Source organism: Caretta caretta, chromosome 2, assembly GCF_965140235.1.
Source record: "Caretta caretta isolate rCarCar2 chromosome 2, rCarCar1.hap1, whole genome shotgun sequence".
Lineage (NCBI taxonomy): Eukaryota > Metazoa > Chordata > Testudines > Cheloniidae > Caretta > Caretta caretta.
In genome coordinates, this window is record NC_134207.1 from 4,606,483 (window position 1) to 4,621,095 (window position 14,613).

A 14,613-nucleotide genomic window follows, 5' to 3' on the forward strand; every position below is an offset into this window, starting at 1 on the left:
CTAGTGTTTGAATTGGTGAAAATGATCAAGAGCAGGAAAAGTGGAGTGATTTATTAGACTCATAAAAATTCATACTTTGTTATTCCAGTCATCTTACATCTGACGCTTGTTAGAACGAGAACCCTGGCAGCTCCTGCCGGGTGAGTGGGGGAAGGGGGGCATTTATCAAGCTTCATTCTGCCTCGGCTGCCATCGCTGTTCTCATTTAGAGAAATGGACTGGATTCCTGGAAACACATTAATAATCATTCACTGAAGGAAGGGGGAACCCCCCCCCCCCTTGTTATAATAATAAGGGTTGTGTTTGAACAAGGCCCAATGCTCCAGAGACCCATTCACTCTCTTTAATGGGGGCTTTATTAGAGAAATGCGTGTTCCGTGTATTAACTGTGACCGCCTCTTCATAATCGCAGCAGAGGAGTGGAAAATGCACAATCGCTCCTTATCCGTCCATGAGACACTAGTTTATCTGATCCTTCCTGGTGCATTGGTCCAGCGTATCCAGGAGACTTGGGACCAGTAGTTCTCCACTGGCAGTAGCAGCAGTAGAAGCTGCAGTGTAGGCAGGACTCAGCCATTTTTAGTCACTGTGTTGTCTAATTTCACACCATGCCATCTAAAGGGGTGGTAAAAAGGGCTGCATCCTGTCACGTTACAGCTGCTACCAATGGAGTTGGGATTATGGGTCCTCAATTTTTCCCCAGAGTGGGAATATGTGCGGTCTTCTCCCTTGTTTGCAGGGAGAGGCAGTGAGGGAGTTTTAAGTGGGGTGCAAACAAGCAAAATGTGTATTAAAATGAAAATGTATACATCCAGGAACAAAGAACGTAGGCCGTACTTACAGGATGGAAGAGTCTATCTGGGAAATGGTGACTCTGAATAAAGATTTTGAGGTGGTGGATAATCAGAAGAACATGAGCTCCCTGTGTGATGCTGTAGCCAAAAGGGCTCATGTGATCTTTGGACGCATAAAGTGTGAAATCTTCAGTAGGAGTAGAGTTATTTTACCTCTCTATTTGGCACTTGGTGCGGCTGGAATACTGTGTCCAGTTCTGGGGTCCACAGTTTAAGAAGGATGCTGATAAATTGGAGAGGGTTCAGAGAAGAGCCCCCAGAACGATTAAATGATTAGAAAACCTGCTTTACAGCAGTCGAGTCAAGGAGCTCAATCTATGTATTTTAACAAAGAGAATGTTAAAGGGTGACTAGATCACAGTCTGTAAGTACCTACTTGGGGAACAAATATTTGATAAGTCTCTTCAGTTTAGCAGAGGAAGGTCTAACACGATTCAATGTCTGGAAGTTGAAGCAAGACAAATTCAGACGGTAAATAAGGCATACATTTTTAACAGTGAAGATAATTAAGCATTGGATCAATTTCCCACGGGTGGTGGTGGATTCTCTATCACTGGCAATTGTGTTTTTTCTAAAAGTTCTGCTCTAGGAATGATTTGGGAGCAGTTCTGTGGCTTGTGATGTACAGGAGATCAGACTAGATCACAATGGTCCTTTCTGGCCTTGGAATCTGTGACTCAGTAATGATGATTTTTGGTGCTTGAAAGGGCCATTTTGTCTCTTAGGGAAGTGGTTTCTCAACCAGGGGTACATGTACCCTTTGGGGTACTCCAAGGTCTTCCAGGGGGTCCATCAACTCATCTAGATATTTGCCTAGTTTTACAACAGGTTACATAAAAAGCACTAGCAAAGTCAGTACAAACTAAAATTTCATATAGACAAGCAATTTGTTTACACTGCGCTCTCTCTCTCTCTCTCTCTATACACTGAAATGGAAGTATAATATTTACATTCCAATTCATTTATTTTATAATTGTATGGTAAAAATGAGAAAGTAAATTTTGTATTTTTAGGTCTGGTTTGTAAGCAAGTAGTTTTTAAGTGAGGTGAAACCTGGGGTTACGCAAGACAAATCAGGCTCCTGAAAAGGGGACAGTAGTCTGGAAAGGTTGAGAGCTACTGTTTTAGGGTAAGTCTTCACTGCAATTGATGGTAGTTTACCAGGATTAGCTTTAATTTAGCTAGCACAGGTAACGATAGTAGCGAAGATGTGGCAGTGCGGGCTTCCACATGAGCTAGCAACCTCTGTCCGTACCAGGGTTCCTTGTGGGTACAAGCCTGTACTGCATCTTCATTCCTATTGTTACCCATCCTAGCTAGATTAAAGCTAGTGCAGATACGCTCTTGGTGTGCTACAATCATCCCTTCGCTTTGCAGTTAACATACCCTTGGTTTCTGTTATATTTTTGATTCAGCTGTATTTTAGTTATCAGCACTAAAGTTTAACCCCACGAAATGTATGATTTAAAAAAAACCTAATTTTGTGTGAGAGTTTTCACCGGACTTCCCTGCCCACCTTGCTGATATTGTTAGTGTTTGTATATTAATGCTATACTGTTAGTATTGAACTGAATCACAGCCTGAGAGTAAAGCCCAGACCTACTCAGGAGCTGATCTTGTTGGATCTCACAGGCTTAGCAGGGTGGTTCTTTGTTAATGCCTACATGGGATCTTTCCCAAGAAAAGCTAGGTACGACAGGAAGTAACATAGATGATTCAGAAGGTGGGACTCCTCTCTGAGTGCCTTTTTGATCAGGTGCTTGGCATGAAGCTAGGGGATGTTCTTCTGGTGGAAATGCTTTTTTTTTTTAATGAGAAAAGCAATCAGAGTTCCTGATCACTTGCAGTCATTAAAGATTCCATGGCACTTTTGGGAAGGGTTAGGAGTCCTGCTGCAGTTGGAATTCAGACAATCACATTCTCTCCTCTATAGTTTAATTGGATAAAAGTCTTTGCTCCTTGACCTAAACTGCTGTGTAGTGCTGTTGTGTGCCTCTGCATTCAAGTGACTTTATTTGTTTGTAAATCAGTTTTAAAGCACTGTGGCTTCCTTCTGCACTAACGTTAAATTGTTATTGCAAGAAATGTGCATTCCTGGTAACAGTGTGCTGTTAACAGGGCCTTTCTGAGGATAGCTTGCCTAACCGCTGCTGCAATATTTGAGTGCACCTACAGGTGAGTGACAGGAATACTTCCAGAATAACTGCCACTGGCACTAGAGAAGGGAACTCATCTAGGCTGTATGAACCAGAAGAGCAGTGGGAATGGATGAATAGAAGTGATGTGAAACTGTAAGCAAAGACACATGCACGGTGGATGGAGGCTTATAGAGTGCAATGTGTGATGTATAACGTGTTGATGATTGGTGTGTAATGGGCCACCAATCATCTGTAAAGATCTGTGTGTATTAAATCAGTGTTAGCCCTTTGAGGATCAGAAGACATACATCACGAATCTTCAGAAGTATGTGCAAGATTTACATGCCTAATTTAGTATGATGAAAAAAAATTTCCCAATGATGCAGTCCAGTGGCATGGTGCTCAGATGACTAGAGGCATATTGATTATTATGCTAACGCAGCAGGTCTCCAACTTTTTCATTCTGCAACCTGCTTTATGGGTCAGATCCTTGGCTGGTATATATTGGTGCAGATCCACCCAAGTCATGGAACTACACTGACTTACACCAGCTGAGGATTTGGCACTATGAGTCAGAGAGTTTAAGACCGAAGGGACTGCCAGATCATCTAGTCTGACCTCCTGGGTATCGCTGGCTACCAGCACCCACATGCTAAACCCAACAGCTGAAATTGGACCAAAGTATTACAGCCCTCAGGAGACTAGACTGTCACGTGCCACAGCTAGAGAACAGGAACGACTGAGGTGCCCGAGCTACAGGTTTTCAAGTCGGAAAGGTAGTAAACGTGCACTGTGAACTAATATAAGATGGGTGCTATTTTCAGTGTGTTGGAAACTTTCTTAATATGTTCCATCTTTCCCCTTTCTAATGATACCATGCCCATGGGAGCACGTGGGCTATTACACACAGTTAGTTTGCTGAAATACCAGAACTGTGTTAGATCTCTGGTGGCAGACAAACTTGAAATGGTAGATTCCATAGGCAGATGTCTATATTGTACTATACATGTAGACAGACACAGACAGATGGGGAAAGTTGATTGCAGAGGAGGCTGGATACATTTAAACAGATGGGTGGATTAATCAGAAAGACAGATTAATTAAATCTCTTACTAACTTCCTCATAGTGAAAATGTACATACAGGTTCTTTCACTGAGATGGTCTGTAGCTCGCAGAAGAATGCAGTTGAGTAGCTGGGTTAAACAACGTAGTATGCTGATCTAGCAAGTGGAGCAGGACTAGTTCTTTCTGGGCAATGCGTGTCTTGTTTTTCCCTAATCTACTTAGAGTTGCATATTCTGAACACAAGTCTGTTGAGGTAGTTCTCGAATGTGCCATCCCTAGTGGTGTGTGCAAGGTAGGAATAAATCTGATCAGACATGGTGATACTATATAGTATACATTGCTGTGCTAAATGTTGTTGAAATATTCCAATTAAAGAATTTGGTAAATACATTAAAAAGCCAGACTTAAACTCTCCTTCTCCCCACAGAACAAGCAGGAGACTTATTGAGAGTACTTTCTGCACCATAAAATTCCCTGAAAGAAAGCAGGAGAGTGGGGGAACCAGACTGAGGGAATTTGGTTGGTGGTTTGTCCCTCCTGAATTTTATACAAAGGGAACATGCAGTCCTGCTTGTTTTATGAAGATGTGGACTACCCACAGTCTCTGTTAAGGTATTAGCAGCCCTTGGGCATGTCTACACTTAAGGTGGAGCGATCGATCCACCGGGGGTCGACTTATCACGTCTAGTGAAGACGTGATAAATGGACTGCTGAGCGCTCTCCCGTCGACTCGGGTACTCCACCGGAGCGAGAAGAGTAGGCGGAGTTGACGGGGGGAGCGGCAGCAGTCGACCTACCACAGTGAAGACACCGTGGTAAGTAGCTCTAAGTACATTGACTTCAGCTAGGCTATTTTCGTAGCTGAAGTTGCGTAACTTAGACCGACTTAGTTGGTGCGGCTCCCCACCTCCCAGTATAGACCAGGCCATAGATACCTTTGAATCTCTTTCTCCTGAACTATTAGCCCCCAGAGACAACAATGGACTGAAGGGGGAAAATAGCTTGTGGGTTTATCCTTCACCAAGGACAAACCTGCCAGCATTGCTATTCAAACACTTGTTAGAAACTGCTGGTTGCTCAGGTTGCACTTGCTGTATTATTCTTTCAGGTAAGTTTCTTACTGTTCTGGTTCCATTGACGTCTATTATTTCTCTCATTCAAACCACATTCCCTTTCCTTTTCCCACACTTTATACTGCTTCCTGTCAGCTTTTCTTCACAGACTGTTCTCTCTTCCTTAAAGTGCTGTCACTCTGCTTCTCTGGATCTGTTCCAGGCACCCATTCATCCATTCCTAATAGTCATGGAACTGCCTGGTTCCAATGTACCTGTTTAGTTCTTGGGGAGGCTGCTCCAAGCCTTTGGTTTGGAGTTTGAATAGTAGTAAGGAGAGAGAGACCATTGCTTGCTTGCTTTACACTGTACCAAAAGCTTTTGTCTAACGCGCTGTCTTGGTTTTTAATAGTCCAAATGCTGGCACTGTAATGACATTCTTTTTATTCTGCTCCCGAGCATTATTCTATTAGCCTGCATTAGCACTGTGATTCCTTATATTGATGACTAGAGATGTTTGATATGGCTGCATTCTGCAGTGAATATTTGAGGTACAGTAGATGTGGAGTCGTTAGCTCTTGTGAGCAGGATAAACTTCAAAGCACCCCTATTTTATGTATCACTGCTTTTTTTGTATAGTGTCCTTCATGCAAACATAATCACAACTATACATATAAAATGATGAGTCAAAATTAACTGTTACCACTTAAGAAAGAGATCTAAAAAGTTATTGTGGATAGTTCTCTGAAAACATCCACTCAATGTGCAGCAGCAGTCAAAAAAGCAAACAGGATGTTGGGAATCATTAAGAAAGGGATAGATAATAAGACAGAAAATATCATATTGCCTCTATATAAATCCATGGTACACCCACACTTTGAATACTGCATGCACGTCTGGTCGCCCCGTCTCAAAAGATATGTTGGAATTGGAAAAGTTACAGAAAAAGGCAACAAAAATTGTTAGGGGTCTAGAACAGCTTCCGTATGAGAAGAGATTAATAAGATTGGGGCTCTTCAGCTTGGAAAAGAGACAGCTAAGGGGGGATATGATTGAGGTTTATAAAATCATGCCTGGTGTGGACAAAGTAAATAAGGAAGTGTTATTTACTCCTCCTCATAACACAAGAAGTAAGGGCCACCAAATAGATATCAGATTCAAAACAAACAAAAGGAAGTATTTCTTCACGCGGCGCACAGTCAACCTGTGGAACTGTTTGCCAGAGGGTGTAGTGAAGGCTGAAACTATAACAGGGTTAAAAAAACAACTAGATAAGTTCATGGAGGATAGGTCCATCAATGGCTATTAGCCAGGATGGCAGGGGTGGTGTCCCTAGCTTCTCTTTGCCAGAAGCTGAGAATGGGGGATGGGGATGGATCACTTCATGATTCCCTGTTCTGTTCATTCCCTCTGAATCACCTGGCACTGGCCACTGTTGGAAAACAGGATACTGGGCTAGATGGATCATTGGTCTGACCCAGTTTGGCTGTTCTTATGCAAAGTGTTTCCTAAAGTTCGTCAGAGTTCAAGGGACATTGTCAACTCAATTTTATGAGTTAAAGCAATTTTAAGCAAGCAGGGAGAACTGGAGGTCCTGGTGATGTCAAGGAATTATGATGTGATTGGAATAACAGAGACTTGGTGGGATAACTCACATGACTGGAGTACTGTCATGGATGGTTATAAACTGTTCAGGAAGGACAGGCAGGGCAGAAAAGGTGGGGGAGTAGCACTGTATGTGAGGGAGCGGTATGACTGCTCAGAGCTCCGGTACAAAACTGCAGAAAAACCTGACTGTCTCTGGATTAAGTTTAGAAGTGTGAGCAACAAGAGTGATGTAGTGGTGGGAGTCTGCTATAGACCACCGGACCAGGGGGATGAGGTGGATGAGGCTTTCTTCCAGCAACTCGCAGAAGCTACTAGATCGCATGCCCTGGTTCTCTTTAATTTTCCTGATATCTGCTGGGAGAGCAATACAGCGGTGCACAGACAATCCAGGAAGTTTTTGGAAAGCGTAGGGGACAATTTCCTGGTGCAAGTGCTAGAGGAGCCAGCTAGGGGGGGAGCTTTTCTTGACTTGCTGCTCGCAAACAGGGAAGAATTAGTAGGGGAAGCAAAAGTAGACGGGAATCTGGGAAGCAGTGATCATGAGTTGGTTGAGTTCAGGATCTTGACACAGGGAAGAAAGGTAAGCAGCAGGATACGGACCCTGGACTTCAGGAAAGCAGACTTTGACTCCCTCAGGGAACGGATGGCCAGGATCCCCTGGGGGACTAACTTGAAGGGGAAAGGAGTCCAGGAGAGCTGGCTGTATTTCAAGGAATCCCTGTTGAGGTTACAGGGACAAACCATCCCGATGAGTCAAAAGACTAGTAAATATGGCAGGCGACCAGCTTGTCTTAACGGTGAAATCCTAGCGGATCTTAAGCATAAAAAAGAAGCTTACAAGAAGTGGAAGGTTGGACATATGACCAGGGAAGAGTATAAAAATATTGCTCGGGCATGTAGGAATGTTATCAGGAGGGCCAAATCGCACCTGGAGCTGCAGCTAGCAAGAGATGTCAAGAGTAACAAGAAGGGTTTCTTCAGGTATGTTGGCAACAAGAAGAAAGCCAAGGAAAGTGTGGGCCCCTTACTGAACGAGGGAGGCAACCTAGTGACAGAGAATGTGGAAAAAGCTAATGTACTCAATGCTTTTTTTGCCTCTGTTTTCACTAACAAGGTCAGCTCCCAGACTGCTGCGCTGGGCATCACAAAATGGGGAAGAGATGGCCATCCCTCTGTGGAGAAAGAGGTGGTTAGGGACTATTTAGAAAAGCTGGACGTGCACAAGTCCATGGGGCCGGACGAGTTGCATCCAAGAGTGCTGAAGGAATTGGCGGCTGTGATTGCAGAGCCATTGGCCATTATCCTTGAAAACTCGTGGCGAACGGGGGAAGTCCCAGATGACTGGAAAAAGGCTAATGTAGTGCCCATCTTTAAAAAAGGGAAGGAGGAGGATCCTGGGAACTACAGGCCAGTCAGCCTCACCTCGGTCCCGGAAAAATCATGGAGCAGGTCCTCAAGGAATCAATCCTGAAGCGCTTACATGAGAGGAAAGTGATCAGGAACAGTCAGCATGGATTCATCAAGGGAGGGTCATGCCTGACTAATCTAATCGCCTTCTATGATGAGATTACTGGTTCTGTGGATGAAGGGAAAGCAGTGGATGTATTGTTTCTTGACTTTAGCAAAGCTTTTGACAGGGTCTCCCACAGTATTCTTGTCAGCGAGTTAAAGAAGTATGGGCTGGATGAATGCACTATAAGGTGGGTAGAAAGTTGGCTAGATTGTCGGGCTCAACGGGTAGTGATCAATGGCTCCATGTCTAGTTGGCAGCCGGTGTCAAGTGGAGTGCCCCGGGGTCGGTCCTGGGGCCGGTTTTGTTCAATATCTTCACAAATGATCTGGAGGATGGTGTGGATTGCACTCTCAGCAAATTTGCGGATGATACTAAACTGGGAGGAGTGGTAGATACGCTGGAGGGCAGGGATAAGATACAGAGGGACCTAGACAAATTGGAGGATTGGGCCAAAAGAAATCTGATGAGGTTCAATAAGGATAAGTGCAGGGTCCTGCACTTAGGACGGAAGAACTCAATGCACAGCTACAGACTAGGGACCGAATGACTAGGCAGCAGTTCTGTGGAAAAGGACCTAGGGGTGACAGTGGACGAGAAGCTGGATGTGAGCCAGCAGTATGCCCTTGTTGCCAAGAAGGCCAATGGCATTTTGGGATGTATAAATAGGGGCATAGCCAGCAGATCGAGGGACGTGATCGTCCCCCTCTATTCGACATTGGTGAGGCCTCATCTGGAGTACTGTGTCCAGTTTTGGGCCCCACACTACAAGAAGGATGTGGATAAATTGGAAAGAGTCCAGCGAAGGGCAACAAAAATGATTAGGGGTCTGGAACACATGACTTATGAGGAGAGGCTGAGGGAACTGGGATTGTTTAGTCTGCAGAAGAGAAGAATGAGGGGGGATTTGATAGCTCCTTTCAACTACCTGAGAGGTGGTTCCAGAGAGGATGGTTCTAGACTATTCTCAGTGGTAGAAGAGGACAGGACAAGGAGTAATGGTCTCAAGTTGCAGTGGGGGAGGTTTAGGTTGGATATTAGGAAAAACTTTTTCACTAGGAGGGTGGTGAATCTCCTTCCTTAGAAGTTTTTAAGGTCAGGCTTGACAAAGCCCTGGCTGGGATGATTTAATTGGGGATTGGTCCTGCTTTGAGCAGGGGGTTGGACTAGCTGACCTCCTGAGGTCCCTTCCAACCCTGATATTCTATGATTCTAAGAAAAATTCTACCTCCTGATAGAGCATTTGGTTGTGTCCAGATCACTCTACAGAACTGTCTAGTTACTCTGACTTAAAAACACCTAAAACTCTTTAAAACAATAAAAGCCCTTTACAAAACTTGACGATGATTAGGCTGCTGGTGCGCGGAGGTCACTGCTGACCAATATTATCTCATTGTTTATTTGTACTCCCCCATCCATCCGTCTGTCTGTATCCATGTGTTGTCTTATCTTCTGTTTAGTTTGTAAGCTAGTTAGACTTTTTGTTCTGTGTTCATGCAGCATCTAGCAAATAGGGGCCTGGTCTGTTACTGAGACTCCCTATGCACCACAGTACTACACATAATAAAATATGATTAAATGCTTATGTTGTCAAATGCACAAAGAGAACACTGAACTGAGAATATTTTTAGTAACGACTTTCATTTCTAGTGAACTCAGGTGTTACTAGTATCTATAGTGGGTATAATAGTTTCAGACAGATATTTGACACCCCCCCCCCCCAAGTTGATGCTAGTGAAAGAGAAATAATTGAGAGAGAAGTAGAGAGACAAGGAGAAGAGGAGACTTTTTGTTTTCAGCTGGGAATTGAAATGGGGTGGAGGGCTGATGAAACGACTACAGGAAGATGGCAGGAGAATTCTATGGAGGGTTTTTGCACCAACAGTGAGTGGAAAGAAACTGGAGAAACAGCAGGCCAGAGTTAGGCACGTAGTCAAAAGACGAGAAGAGCGATGTGCCAAACTAAGAAAGCTAAAAGGCTTTTTAAAATAAGACCGGTTTTCAACTGGATCCTGAAATGAGCAGAGAGTCAGGGGAAGTGAGCGATGTCGTCTGGAAAGATTAGAATCCTCACCGTTATCTGGTAAGAATTGCAATGAAATTTCTTTCTGACGCCCTTTTATATTGGGATTTTACTCCACCACCACTGTCCTGTTCTAATTCCATGCTTCAAACCAATTTGTTGCCAAAAACATCTAAATGAAAAGCCCCTAATTGAAGCTGTTTTTGAGAAGTGTTATTGCTTAGTCTATGCCCTGCAGCTAGGAAAATGTGATTATGTGTTCTCCAGTTTGTTTAAACTTGGCAATAAATACTTTAAAGCATGTTGCACTTATTTCAGGAAGATGGACATCATTACCAGTATGCTTTGAACTTGGGGAGGAAAAGGCAGGCAATCTTACTAGTATAAAAAAATGCAGTGTCTTAAAATTAAGATAATAGACTTTTCTTAAACAGCTCAGCAAGTCCTGAAAGTTAATTTTTCTCTCTACCATCCCCAAAGCAAGGGGAGATGGGCCTTGCAAGGTGTGATACCATAGTCGTGTGTGTGTGTGATGGTAACAGATGTTATAGGACAGGCTTTGCACATCCTTGTTTGGAGCCAGGACTTTGCTTTAATTACCTTGCAACAGATCTGTATTTTAAAAAGCTTCTGAAAGAATAAAATGTGCCCTTCTGTCCACTGCCTTGGCGGAATCTATTAGCACTTATCCTGAGATTTTCACCTCTTGCTCACTGGTTCATATCCAACCAGAGTTGGTAGCGAGCAATATAGTTTTGTTTTGCTTTTGGTGGAATATGAGAGATGTTAGCTATTCTCAGCCCAGCTCCTTGTATGTGGTTGTCTGAAGAGCCATCACAATTGCCGCTGTCTGCTAAGAGATAGTGTTGTGTGGTTCTCCATTTTGTTCTCCTCCTAAAATTTCCAGTACGGTAGTTTTCCTGTGAGTTAGAAGGTGCTAGTAGCTCCAACATTCTCAGCTCTTAATAAATTACTGCTTGATGAGCCATTGATAGCTTGGTTTGTCCCTGAACTTCGGGGAAAGGTTTCCCTGCCACAAGGTGTCCTGGAGACAGAAATCCTGTTTCCTTTCTTTAAAAGTTCAGGAAATCCATTTGCAAAACTTAACTTATATTTGCTACTTAACAGCTAGATGCACTTCCTGTTAACAGTTTGTGGATTTAATACCTTCACTGCAAAAATTGGTATTTCTCTTGGAGCTTGCTAGACCCCAGTGCTGTCTTTCCATTGCATTGTCATTCCTGGTAAGTTATGCTAGCTTCATCTGCCTGGGTCCATTCAACGTAAGGAATTAATGAAGCAGATTTGTTACTAATTCCCCAAATGTCTCCCTCTGAAACTGATTGCCTTGCTAGGCAAACATTGGAGGGTATATGAAACCCAATAAGACGTTTGAGTTGCAAAGCCAATGCTGCTATTGTTCGTTGTGGATCTAGAGTCTGAACAACAATCCTGCTTCGGAGTCGCAGGTAAAGTACTTTTAATCATTTGGATTTATTTCCTATTAAACAGCAGTTTGTGATCTTAAACTATCGATTACACTCTGGCATAAGTAGCAGTCTCTCTTGAAAGAGCTCAGAACTGAATGAGTGTGAAAATTAAATTCCCTTCTTAAACCGAAAGATGGTCCTTTTAGAAGCAGATTCCAGTAGCAATATAATTAACCTCTCGCTGTGCCATTCTGTGTGAACATATTGAACATACTCAGGGATAATCATCCCATAATACTGGGTGTCTGCTTTCACACTGAATTCGTAACAGTATTACAGTAATCCCAAATCCTTTTGTTAGCTCCAGGGACTTGGCCAACTGGGTAACCAGAACAAAAGACATTTGAGCTCTGCAGCACAGCGCTTATATTTGCAGGCACCTTAGAGACTAACCAATTTATTTGAGCATAAGCTTTCGTGAGCTACAGCTCACTTCATCGGATGCATACTGTGGAAAGTGACTAACCAATTTATTTGAGCATAAGCTTTCGTGAGCTACAGCTCACTTCATCGGATGCATACTACACTTTCCACACTATGCATCCGATGAAGTGAGCTGTAGCTCACGAAAGCTTATGCTCAAATAAATTGGTTAGTCTCTAAGGTGCCACAAGTACTCCTTTTCTTTTTGCGAATACAGACTAACACGGCTGTTACTCTGAAACCTATATTTGCAGGTGTTTTTTGGGTAAAGTGAATCACCAAGAGAATTTGTAGTTGGTTGGGATAGGAGCTCTGATAACTTTGAATCAAGTTAATGTATCAATTAATCCCAGTTGTTAGGTTACATGTTATAATACGATCAACAACCCTTGAATGATCCAACAAGGAATTTTATGGTTCTGACACCAAGTCTGGAAATGCAAGGACACTTCTAATGCCATAAGATGTAGTCCCATTATTGTGTGTACCGATTATGTTTGGCTTTTTAACTGTCAAAACCCCATTTGCAATGGATTGAGGATGGGCGCCCCTCTCTTCTTTTGAGCTACTCGGGCTCAGCTTCTGCTCTCTCCTTTTGTCTTTTTCCCTCTCTCCCTTGTCCCCCTCTTCTTTTCTTATTTTTGTATGGTTCTTCTAGTTCTTTTCTCCCCGGTTGCTTCCCTGTCCTGTTACTTCACACCCCAGAAGGCACATGTTCCTGGGCATGGGATCTCCTGTGTGGCTTTGATCTGACCTTACATGTGGTCTGGGAGCTTCGTTGATCACTGTGGAAACAGAGACCAGAAAACTTGTGCCGGTGACTGCTGTCTGTGTCTTTTCACAGCCCGCTGCATTGCACGTCTGAGAAAGGAGCAGTCCATAGGAGACAGTGTGCCCCTTTAGTTCCATCCACCTATAACGTGGATAGTCAAGACACAATCCCACTTTACTTCATAAAAAGACAGGGTCAGATTATTTTATTGTGAGGCCTCAGCAGATACTTGGCTGCTCAAAAAGTAATAGATGGTGATCTTTGTAAGGGCTCTTGCAGATCATACACGCACAGGACAGCTGTGGTACACCCCCCTATTGGGGGAGAATGGTGGCTCACACACAATAGAGTTACTCAGCAGTTCCCTGGTGCTGTTTGCAGCTCCTACCCCTTTTCAGCTCTCAGCTGTAATTTCTGAGAGCGCCAAACCTGTTCCCGAATCATGGCTTAAAAACAAAATTAACCCAGTGTCACTAGTGTCTGATAATGTAGTGACTGCCCATTACCACGAAAACGTGAGCCAGGAACAGCTAGCAGCTATGCGTGGTTTTGTAGACCTCTCTCATCAATTTCAGCTGCAGCTGTTTAACGGAGAGCAGAATGATGTTTTTCATGTACTCCTAAACCAGCAGGTCCTAAAGTCTGCGTTGTTTACACTTGAGAGAGAGAGAATTCTAAATGAGAAAATATAGAAATGCTGTTTCTTTTTAAAAGTCCTTAGACTCTCAATTTCTATAATAGTTTAACGTTTTGAAACAAAGTAATTGTATAAAAAGCTTTAATGGATATTTTAAAGACAAATACTTCACTCTTTCCATCATTAAAGTGCTTCACCAACGTTAATCACCACGGAAACGATAGCAAGGAGGGAGTTGAGGCTCTGGCCATTTTACAGTTGGGAAAAAGAAGTCTATTAAGGTAGGTAAAGTGGAAATCCACCTCAGAGCTGGGATTAGAACTCCAGAGTTCCTAGCTCCCAGACCTGTGCTGGTACCACCAGAGCACGTCTCTGCAGAAGTGAAGTTATGCTGGGTCATGCAACACCATGCTCCTGTAACAGACGGTATCCAGTTTAACGTTATTAGACTGTAGCAGTGTTGTATCCTCACCTAGTGGGGATTTTCAGCTGATTTCTGCATTTTGCCATGTTGTTGCCAACCCAGGTCATTAGTTTTTTAGACTTTTGGGGAACTGAAAACCAGTTGGTTAAGGAGGAAGTTATGTTTAATAGAGAGAGACAGATCTTGTTAAGCCAGTAATCCTCTGGTATCACTGGTAAATACTCTAGACAGGTGCAGAAGATCATTATCTTTTCTCTGAGTATGCAGTGTCTGTCTCTACCTATGTGGGTTTTCACTTATTCGGTGTTCGATCACGCACAAGCCAAAGATGGAAGCACAGACGTTTAGAGCAGCAGGCCAGGTTGTTCTGAAGCTCCTTATGACCTTCCCTTGTATGCTCTGCCTTCCACGTAGGGAATAGCATGGGAACTTAAATCTCACTCTTGCTTTCAGTTGCCCCAGTGAGGTAGGAAAATCCTGTTATCCCCCCAACTTACAGGGGGAACAGAGGCACAGAGAGACTAAGTGACTTGCTGAAGGTTGAAAAGAAGTCTGTGGTGGAACAGGAAACTGAATCTGGCTTTCTTGAGTCCCAGGCTACCACCCTTGCCACTGG

General features: G+C 43.4%; 1 protein-coding gene across 3 annotated transcripts in view; it reads left to right on the plus strand.

The window, feature by feature from the left end:
• Positions 1-14,613, plus strand: part of ZC3H3 (zinc finger CCCH-type containing 3) — a 349,381-nt gene that overhangs the window by 99,601 nt on the left and 235,167 nt on the right. The window lies entirely within an intron of this gene.